The 10,818-nt window shown below is 44.7% G+C and overlaps 1 long non-coding RNA gene across 1 annotated transcript in view; it reads left to right on the top strand.

The window, feature by feature from the left end:
- Positions 1-23: 23 nt before the first annotated feature.
- The window catches only part of LOC308403258, a 42,963-nt gene continuing 32,168 nt past the window's right edge, over positions 24-10,818 (top strand). Inside the window, exon 1 of the long non-coding RNA XR_013972887.1 lies at positions 24-71. This is a non-coding gene — a long non-coding RNA (uncharacterized lncRNA). The remainder of the gene's footprint in view (positions 72-10,818) is intronic.

Genomic DNA, 10,818 nt, shown 5'->3' with positions numbered 1-10,818 from the left:
GCAAGGAGGAGAGGAGGATGGCAGCAAAAAGGAAGAACCTGGATATAAGAAAGTGTTTTTCAAAGAAACCTGTAAGTCACTTAAAGCCAAGTTCACTCATAAAATCTGTCCATCATAATAACGTTACAGGCTATGCAAGGCAATACATGCCCCTCTTATTACTCTTTCTGGGTTGCAAAGTAAACTTTAAAAAAATTTTTCAGGCGAGAATGTAGCTGTGCAAACTTCAAATATCTGAACCTGGGAGAACAGCAAACTCCCAGCACATCGTTTTAGGCTTTGGCCCACATCAGTCTAAAATTGTATGTAACCATGAATAACGTGTTACCATGTCCACCAGGAGAGACTGGACAGTATAGATGTAAAACAAATATGCCAGCAGTTTATCTCAGTTAATAAGAGGAGAAGGCATGTGTTTGGCTCCTTCACATAGTGGACATTTGTCATGATCCTGGGCCATGTTGGCCCAGCAGTCTTAGTATTCATGTCTTTTTGTATTTTGTTCCTTATTTGATTTCCCCTTGTGACTTTTATCCCCTGTGTGCCCCTCTATGTATCTGTGGGCCCTCGTCTCCCCTCGTGTTTCATTCCATGTTTCCCCAGCCCACTATGCCCGTGCTCTCTCTCCTCCTGTCTGCACCTCTGTGTACTTCCTGTTTTACTTTGACAGTCTCTCGTCAGTATGCCTCATGTTGTGTTCACTCCTGCCCTGTCCCGTTACGATTATCTGTGTCAGCTGTGTTCCCCGTGTGCTCCGACTTCCCTCGTTAACCCTCTGTGTATTTATGTGCATGTCTCCCTCAGTTCAGTGTCGTGTCGTCAATGTCTCCTCCCCGAACCTGTGTCTTTCTGTGTTCCCTCGGTCTTCTGTTAGCATTCCCAGTTTAGTTATGTTTCTTTGTGAAGCCTGCAATGAAGCAGTGATTTTGAGTTCAGTTCCTGTCTCCGTGAGTTTTGCGTTTGGGTCCTCATCTGCCTCCACACAGCCAGTTCATGAAAGACATTGAGTTGTTGTGTGGGACACCAGTAGTCCATGTCTGTTGCTGTAACAGTAGTTCATGTTTAGAGTAAAACATCCAGCTCACTGACTTGATAGGGGCAATAGTGTGCCTAAAATGTTGCATAATTTTGCTAAGAGATCTGTTACTTTGTGGTAATCTTAGATGAGTAGTTTTATTGACAAAAACCACCAGGTCATTCAGTGTTCCCTTAGTGATAATGTATAAGAGATGTTGGTGTACTATAACTGAAGTAATGTTGTTAAGTCCTTAAAGTCATATTCTTTTATTGTCATGACTGTATTTTAAGGTATTTTTATTTTTGTATGATATCTGATTTATATGGAATATGGTTGAAGTAAACTAAAGTATAAAATACTTAGTCAGTTATTTGTTTAATAGTAACTTAACATTATATAATTCACATATAAAACTATGAATTGTAATTTTAAATGGTTTAAAAGCATGTAGAATAGCATATGTAGGCAAGTATATTTCTCCTTTTTTTTTTTTTTTATCAAGAAGCAAAGACGAAAAGGAGAAAAAAAAGAAACAGGGCAGGGTTCGGTGGTTGAATCATCCATCCCCACCAATGTCAAAACCAAATCTACGCCCTTGTTAAAGACTTTACCTGAAAAGCGCATGATGTTATAATATACATTGGTTGCATCATCACACGGAGCAAAATGTATATTTTTATGGTACTGTGATGAAGTGAAAATGCTGGTATGGTGGGACTGAATAATCTAGATGTAAGGAATAGAGATCCAGAATCATAGGTGCAGCAAAACAGTAGCTTCCTGTATGTATCATGCTCTTCTTGCATGGTTAGTCTCTGAAACATCCTTTTGGTGTAAGAGGTCATTATACTGTGGCGTGAACCTCCTTCCTCATTCTAGAGATGGTTAAACGAGTGTTTTTCTCTGTGCCTTAAAATTTTACTCCAGTTACGGTCTCTAAAATGCCTTGTCCCAGCATTAAAAAACAAAACACACACACACACACACACACACACACACACACACACACACACACAAAACCCCACTGATTACAATAACATTTCTCAAGCAAATGTGGTCAGTTAAAAAGCCCACTATTAAAAGACCCCAAGCATTTTACTGTGTGCTTCTTTTCTTTTTAAAAAAAAATTAAATATTTAAATATGAAAGCCCTGTTAGAAATTTGTATATTTTTTTCATAACAGGGACAGTGGCAAAGCAGTTATGTAATGCTACTGTGAACATTTTAAGAACACCTGTTTGGCCACTGTAAGATGGGTGTAGATGTGTTTTGGTTTTGCAATAAGAGATCAAGTAAATGTTGCTATAGATAACTTGGCCTGTTGTTAACAGCTGTCCCCTTTACAGCAATCCTCATCAATGTGGAAGGGCAAGAAAAATATATAGATATAAAGATTATCATCTCTGTCAGTGCGCCCTAGGGTGGCTGTGGTTACAATGTAGCTTGCCATCACCAGAGTGTGAATGTGTGTGTGAATGGGTGGATGACTGGTTGTGTAAAGCGCTTTGGGATCCTTAGGGACTAGTAAAGCGCTATACAAATACAGGCCATTTACCATTTATTTACCATTATCACCACTAAATTAAGAGGTCTATATAAAATCACAAAATCTTAAGAAGCAGTTTTGAAATTTGAAAACAATTTAAGATTTAAAAAGCTGCATTCCACATACTACGTGATATTGTTTGATTGCTTTGGCAAACAGTCAAAATCCTTTTCCTCCTGTAGGCTACCACAGGCCTACCACATAAACTATCCTTGTAGGATTGCGTTGATTTTCTATCCTTGAGGATAGAAAAATGGACTGGATACCTCTGAGGAGCGCAGCTGGGCAGGGATGGACAGTTTCAGAACATTAAAAAGGAAATGAATGAAAATAGTAAATGGTGCAGAAAGAATATAGAATATAAACATTAAGAATGAACTTCTGTTTTTCACAATAATATCTGAAAGAAATGTTGAATGAGATATCGATTTGAGTTAGTGAAACTAGAGCAATCTAAGCAGCTCCATACTTGATGACTTTGGCTCTCTTTCAACACTACCTGACTGTTTCAGGCAGTCAGTCAGTGCTGGGTCATTTTCATGGTCATTTTCTCCCTTTGAGGCATTCCCTTCTCACCTACCAAAGCCCCTATGAATCTGCTTTCACAACTTGTTGACTGAAGAATTGAAGAACAGAACTGTACATATAAAACTGACGAATAAGACCTTCAAGGCAAAATTTCAATCAAAAAATTTTTCAAAAAAATCAGTCTTGGTCATCAAAATTAATGACTGATGGTGGGCAGTGTTCCCTCTAAGCTGCGCACGTGCGCAATTGCGCACACTGCACTGCTCTCTGCGCACAGAAAATCTGCGTTGCGCACAAAAAAAATCTAACCTGAATTGAAATTAAAATTAATACTTCAACAATCCTGTTTTGCAGTGTTAGTCAGTGACTGGCTGCTACCATTTGGGATTAGAACGATGCCACCTTATCCCATAGTTCAGCCAATAATGCGTATATCAACGTCATTGACAGGCTATGACAGCGTCTTTATGTGCCGACACCGGTGTTTTAGCTGGCAAAGCGACGTGGCTGATGTGGAGTGAAGCCACGCTAATGACAACGTGTACAACCATTTGAGATGTGAGCAGGACAGACGGAACAATTTTGGGTTAGTAAAGTCGACTTTATACCAGTTTTTAAATCGTGTTGATAGGTCACTAAAACCAGAGTTGTGATTAAAAAAAAAAAAAATCTGCAATGTTTGGTTTTCTTCAAACTTGCTTTTTGTTGATTTTTATTTTTAGGTTTTAGCTTCTGTGAAGCACTTTGTGATTTTTATCTTGAAAGGTGCTATATAAATAAAGTTTTACTTACTTACTTCCTGAATACTATCGTTGTTTATACACTCAACAAAAATATAAACGCAACACCTTTGTTACTGCTCCCATTCCCCATGGGATGGACGTAGAGACCTAAAATTCATTCCAGATACACAATATAACCATCCCTCCCAAACAGTGGTCACAAATCAGTCCAAATGTGTGGTAGTGGGCACATCTGCTATATTGAGATAATCCATCCCACCTCACAGGTGTGCCACATCAGGATGCTGATCTGACATCATGAGTAGTGCACAGGTGTACCTCAGACTGCCCACAACAAAAGGCCACCCTGGAATGTGCAGTTTTTTGCGCTATTGGGGGTCTGGGGACCCAGAACCGGTCAGTATCTGGTGTGACCACCATTTGCCTCATGCAGTGCAACACATCGTCGCATGGAGTCTATCAGATTGTCAATTGTGGCCTGTGGAATGTTGGTCCAATGGCTGTGCGAGGTTGTTGGATATTCGTGGGAACTGGTACACGCTGTCGTATACGCCGGTCAAGCACATCCCGAACATGCTCAATGGGTGACATGTCCGGTGACTATGCTGGCCATGCAAGAACTGGGACATTCTCAGCTGCCATCTGCCCTGAACAATGTGAACCATGATTCATCCGTGAAGCGCACACCTCTCCAACGTGCCAGACGCCATCGAATGTGAGCATTTGCCCACACAAGTCTGTTACGGCGACGAGCTGGAGTCAGGTCAAGACCCCGATGAGGACGACGGGCATGCAGTTGAGCGTCCCTGAGACGGTTTCTGACAGTTTGTGCAGAAATTGTTTGGTTGTGCAAACCAATTGTTCCAGCAGCTGTCTGGGTGGCTGGTCTCAGACGATCTTGGAGGTGAACCTGCTGGATGTGGAGGTCCTGGGCTGGTGTGGTTACACGAGGTCTGCGGTTGTGAGGCCGGTTGGATGTGCTGCCATATTCTCTGAAACGCCTGTGGAGACGGCTTATGGTTGAGAAATGAACATTCAATGCACGGGCGACAGATCTGGTTGACATTCCTGCTGTCAGCATGCCAATTGCACGCTCCCTCATTGCTTGTGGCATCTGTGGCATTTTGCTGTGAGACAAAACTGCACATTCCAGGGTGGCCTTTTGTTGTGGGCAGTCTGAGGTACACCTGTGCACTACTCATGATGTCAGATCAGCATCCTGATGTGGCACACCTGTGAGGTGGGATGGATTATCTCAATATAGCAGATGTGCCCACTACCACACATTTGGACTGATTTGTGACCACTGTTTGGGAGGGATGGTTATATTGTGTATCTGGAATGAATTTTAGGTCTCTGCGTCCATCCCATGGGGAATGGGAGCAGTAACAAAGGTGTTGCGTTTATATTTTTGTTGAGTGTATGTACTGATGAAAGAAAGGGTAAAAACTGCGTTTTATAAGAACAAAGGCTCGAAAGCACTCTCCGCCTGTGAGCAAAAACAACCCCCACCCCCCTCTTCCTTTCCTATTCGTCCAAAAAAAGTACCAAACAAAAAACAAGGAGCACAAGAGTCCAAAAATGCAGGAAAACACATCAAAAATGAAACTAGAGCTCAACAAGAGTCCATGAAAAGTTCAGGGGACCAACTGTGCACATGGCAATGGCAACGACGGGCAAACAGTTCAGGAGGCCGACCGTGCACACGGCAACGGCGGTGGCGCAGGCAAAACCAATCAGGAGGCCGACCACTTGGAAGGCAGTGGCGGCCACTGAGCAGGTCCGGAGGTCGGCTGCGATGCCAGCGGCGGCGACAAACTCTTTCCGGAGGCTGTCCCCGAAGGCCATGATGCCAACTTAGAGGCCTGGAAAACGGCCGGCAGAGGCGAGGCGGAACAGGTCGAGCTGGCTCTGACAGCGGTGTGGCAACCGCAGGACCAGACGAGGCAAGACCAGACAAGGCAGGACCAGACTAAGGCGGAGCTGGACCAGACGAAGACGAAGGCGGAGCTGAAGCTGGACCAGACGAAGGCGGCGTCACGGAGGCTGAACCAGACTAAGGCGGCGGCACGGAGGCTGGACCAGCCGTGGATGAAGGCACGGAGGCTGGACCAGGCGTGGATGAAGGCACGGAGGCGGGACGGCTGCGGAACCTGACGGCTGCGGAACCTGACGGCTGCGGAACCTGACGGCTGCGATGCTGCAGGCGGTGATGCTGCAGGCGGCGATGCTGCAGGCGGCGATGTAGAAATCGCGGGGGATGATTCAGCAGGTGACAGCTGAACAGACTTCCCCGGACCATCAGCAGATGTGAGGATGTGCTTACTGGGTCCTCCGGGACCCTCAGCTAACGAGGCGTGGTGCTGGGTGGGCTCCTCGGACCCTCCAGCAGACGTGGCATGAGGCTGGACGGGCGACTCGGGCCCTCCAGCTGACAACACATAATAATAATAATAATAATAATAATAATAATAATAATAATAATAATAATGGATTGGATTTATATAGCGCTTTTCAAGGCACCCAAAGCGCTTTACAATGCCACTATTCATTCACTCTCACATTCACACACTGGTGGAGGCAAGCTACGGTTGTAGCCACAGCTGCCCTGTGGCAGACTGACAGAAGCAAGGCTGCCATATCGCGCCATCGGCCCCTCTGGCCAACACTAGTAGGCGGTAGGGTAAAGTGTCTTGCACAAGGACACAACGACCAGGACAGAGAGCCCAGGGATCGAACCGGCAACCTTCCGGTTACAGATACGCTTCCCAACCCCCTGAGCCATGGTCACCCCGTGAGGCTGGACGGGCTCCTCGAGCCCTCCAGCTGGAGCAGATGCAGGACCAGAGACAATTGGGACCCCTGGCTGAGGGTGAAGATGAGCGGCTGACTGAGCAGATGACAACACTAATGATTCCTCCACTAATTGAGCTACTGACTGGGTCATGGACTGTAACAAAGCTTGCAGAAAATCCGATTGTGGTAGCGACTGAGCTATAGATAGCGGGGGTGAAGACTGAGCTATGGGTGACTGAACTTGAGATGAAAGTGGTGGGGGTGGAGTTGGTGACTGGGCTACAGGCGGCTGCTGAGCAGGAAACACAGGACACTGAGCAACAGGTGGCTGATGAGCAGCTAGCTGAACTGAAGGTGGCTGCTGGTCAGCTAACTGAGATGAAGGTGGCTGCTGATCAGCTGACCGAGCTGAAGGTGGCTGCTGGGCAGCTGACTGAGCTGAAGGTGGCTGCTGGGCAGCTGACTGAGATGAAGGTGGCTGCTGGGCAGCTGACCGAGCTGAAGGTGGCTGCTGGGCAGCTGACTGAGTGGAAGGTGGTTGCTGGGCAGCTAACTGAACTGAAGGCCAGGAAACACACTGGTCGTTTTTAAACATGGGCACAGGAGTAGGCACAACAACTTCTGAATTAACTACTCCTGAGTTACCTGGCAGGGGCTTATGAATATCTGGGATAACACACACGTTGTTTGCGCTCACAGATGTGTTGAGTTGAGGACGAACAGCGGTCTCTACATGCTTGACAGGTTTCGAAGCATGACAATCATCCAGAACATTCCTAGCCGGCTGTTCAGACAAAATCCCAGACTCCTGCTGGGACTGTGAATGCTGGCAGCGCATTCGCCGCTTCCCAGTTGAAATGGGATCAGGGCTGGTAAAAGGTGACATGGAGAAACGCTGCTGCGGAGTGGAAATGAAAACTGCACCAGTCCGTACTACAGGAGAAAAGGGAAGTGTGGTTGGGTGGTGATGCCTAGGGTTGCCTTTCTTCTTCAAGGATGGATCAAACGATTTGGCGATAAACCTTGGCAAAAACTGCCGCTTACGTCGAGAACACCACGTGGTGAGGGACTCCAGGAGGGTAGCTGAATCGTCCTTTCCTGGACCGCCCATGCCAAACAGTTTGAAGGCTAGCCTCGCTCTTAGAGCTGTTATTATTTGCTTAAGTCCATTTATGTTTAGAAAACTGACGGTGGAGGCAGTGGACGACAAAAAATTATCAAAAAACACTACCTCCAGCTGCCTCTTGTAGGGGCTTGCAGCGTGGATTATCCTCCAACAGTAATGACTGACTGAGCTATGGGTGACTGAACCCATAGGTGCGCGAGATTCTCTCCCTCAGAGGTGAAAAGTGAGTCCGCTGGATCCATACTGGTTGCGTCGTTCTGTCAGGGCTCTGTGTGCGGGCAGGTGGAGATGTGGATCCAAGTGCAGGACTCTGAGACAGAAATATACTGAAAACAACAGCTTTATTGCTGGCACCAACAAAACAGAAACCAAACATGAAGACACTAACTGGAACACACAAGCAGGATCTGCGGGTACGATGCGACACCGAGCACAGGAAAACACAGGGCTTATATACACATGGTAGTAATGAGGGAATGGGCAACAGGAGGCAGACACAGCTGGGAGAGATCAGGGCTAACGAGACAGGAGGAACAAAGCTGCACACACTAACCTAAGACAAAGACTTTCACAATAAAATAGGAAACATGAAACACTACTAAAATTCAATTTTCAATTCAATTCAATTTTATTTATATAGCGCCAAATCACAACATAAGTCGCCTCAAGGCGCTTCATAGATACAGAGAAAAACCCAACAATCATATGACCCCCTATGAGCAAGCACTTTGGCAACAGTGGGAAGGAAAAACTCCCTTTTAACAGGAAGAAACCTCCGGCAGAACCAGGCTCAGGGAGGGGCGGCCATCTGCTGCGACCGGTTGGGGTGAGAGAAGGAAGACAGGATAAAAGACATGCTGTGGAAGAGAGACAGAGGTTAATAACAGATATGATTCAATGCAGAGAGGTCTGTTAATACATAGTGAGTGAGAAAGGTGACTGGAAAGGAAAAACTCAATGCATCATGGGAATCCCCCGGCAGCCTATGTCTATTGCAGCATAACTAAGGGAGGTCCAGCCCTAACTATATGCTTTAGCAAAAAGGAAAGTTTTAAGATAAGATAAGATAAGATAACCTTTATTAGTCCCACACGTGGGAAATTTGTTTTGTCACAGCAGGAAGTGGACAGTGCAAAAGTTATGAGGCAAAAATTAGAATACAATAAGAATAAATACAGTACACAACTGTACAGAATAGAATAAAATAAAATACTATATACAGTAGAATAAAATAAAATAAATATACAATAAGATAAAAATAGAATACAAATACAAATACTATATACAACTGAGTAAAAATACAACGATGACAGAAAGGATTATTGCACTTAGTATTATTGCATATGTATGGATGTGTGTGCTTGATCAGTTAAAGTCTTTATTATGGAGTCTGACAGCAGTGGGGAGGAAAGACCTGCGAAATCAACTCCGTCCCACACCGTGGGTGCCGCAGTCTCCCACTGAAGGAGCTGCTCAGTGCTGTCACAGTCTGCTGCATGGGGTGGGAGATGTTGTCCATCAGGGATGACAGCTTAGCCGCCGTTCTCCTGTCACTCACCACCTCCACTGGGTCCAGAGGGCATCCTAGAACAGAGCTGGCCCTTCGGAACACCCTGTTCTGTTTTAAGCCTAATCTTGAAAGTAGAGATAGTGTCTGTCTCCTGAATCCAAACTGGAAGCTGGTTCCACAGAAGAGGGGCCTGAAAACTGAAGGCTCTGCCTCCCATTCTACTTTTAAATACTCTAGGAACAACAAGTAGGCCTGCAGAGCGAGAGCGAAGTGCTCTAATAGGGTGATATAGTACTACAAGGTCATTAAGATAAGATGGGGCCTGATTATTTAAGACCTTGTATGTGAGGAGCAGGATTTTGAATTCAATTCTGGATTTAACAGGAAGCCAATGAAGGGAAGCCAAAACAGGAGAAATATGCTCTCTCTTTCTAGTCCCTGTCAGGACTCTTGCTGCAGCATTTTGGATTAGCTGAAGGCTTTTCAGGGAGTTTTTTGGACATCCTGATAATAATGAATTACAGTCGTCCAGCCTGGAAGTACACGGACTAAAAGACACGGACTCGACACAGAGGGGCGGACAGAAAATAATACATGAAACTCAAACAATACATGAAACCACAATTCCTAAAACATAGATAAACAAAACATGAAACTCTAATAATAAACATCATCATCATCACAACAAGAGAATGGGAAAACAATCCAAAACACCAAGATAACTGAAACACAAAGTACCAGAGAAACATAAAGAATAATCCATGATGCAAAAGTAAACCAAAACATAATAAACTCAAATTACTGGGTCCAACGGACCCAGAACCATGACAATTTTTACTTCCAATATTGTTAACACACTGCACAAGTCAATGACTAGATTTTTTTTAATTTTCATTGTAAATGGGCTAAAACAGTTAATTAAAAGTAGTCTAACATAAATGTAAATGCTGTAATTTGATTATTTTAACAAACCATGTAACTTGGATGGATTAGATGCCAGCATGACCGCAGTGCACACGTCTGATGTCGCTCACAGTGGTCCAAGGGACCGCTCAGGGAGTTTGTGTGTTCGCTCAGACACGTGAAAAATTAGAGGGAACATTGGGGCCTTTGTGGAAAGTGAAACTTAAGCTTAGTGAGTAGAAATGCAACTGATGTCTAAAGCTGATGAATCAGTTATGAAATAGGAATGAAACTTGTGAGTTTCAGAAAGTCTTTGCAAGAGTTTGCACTGACATCACATTTCAACATGTTCTCACTCCCAACTCGTCAAATGTGTGACGCATGGTCAGGCTCCCTCTGCTTCACTTATCGACACGCAGGGTACCTCCCTCGCGTCGAGAATTGACGTGCAGGGTCCTCTCATTGAATACTATAGAGCTCCCTAAACGTTGTTTATTGAAGATAAGAGTTTGCCGCGGAAGAGCTTGTTGTCCGTATATTTATATATTTCCGAAATCACATTGTAGTGACGTATACAGAACACAATAAATTATACAATGTAAGCAACTACCTGAGAAACAGCAGATACAGCAGATAAATTAATTATA

Source organism: Rhamphochromis sp. 'chilingali' (assembly GCF_963969265.1).
Source record: "Rhamphochromis sp. 'chilingali' genome assembly, chromosome: 9".
NCBI lineage: Eukaryota > Metazoa > Chordata > Actinopteri > Cichliformes > Cichlidae > Rhamphochromis > Rhamphochromis sp. 'chilingali'.
The sequence above is the reverse complement of the archived record's forward strand: the minus strand, read 5'-3'. Positions and strand labels throughout refer to the sequence as shown.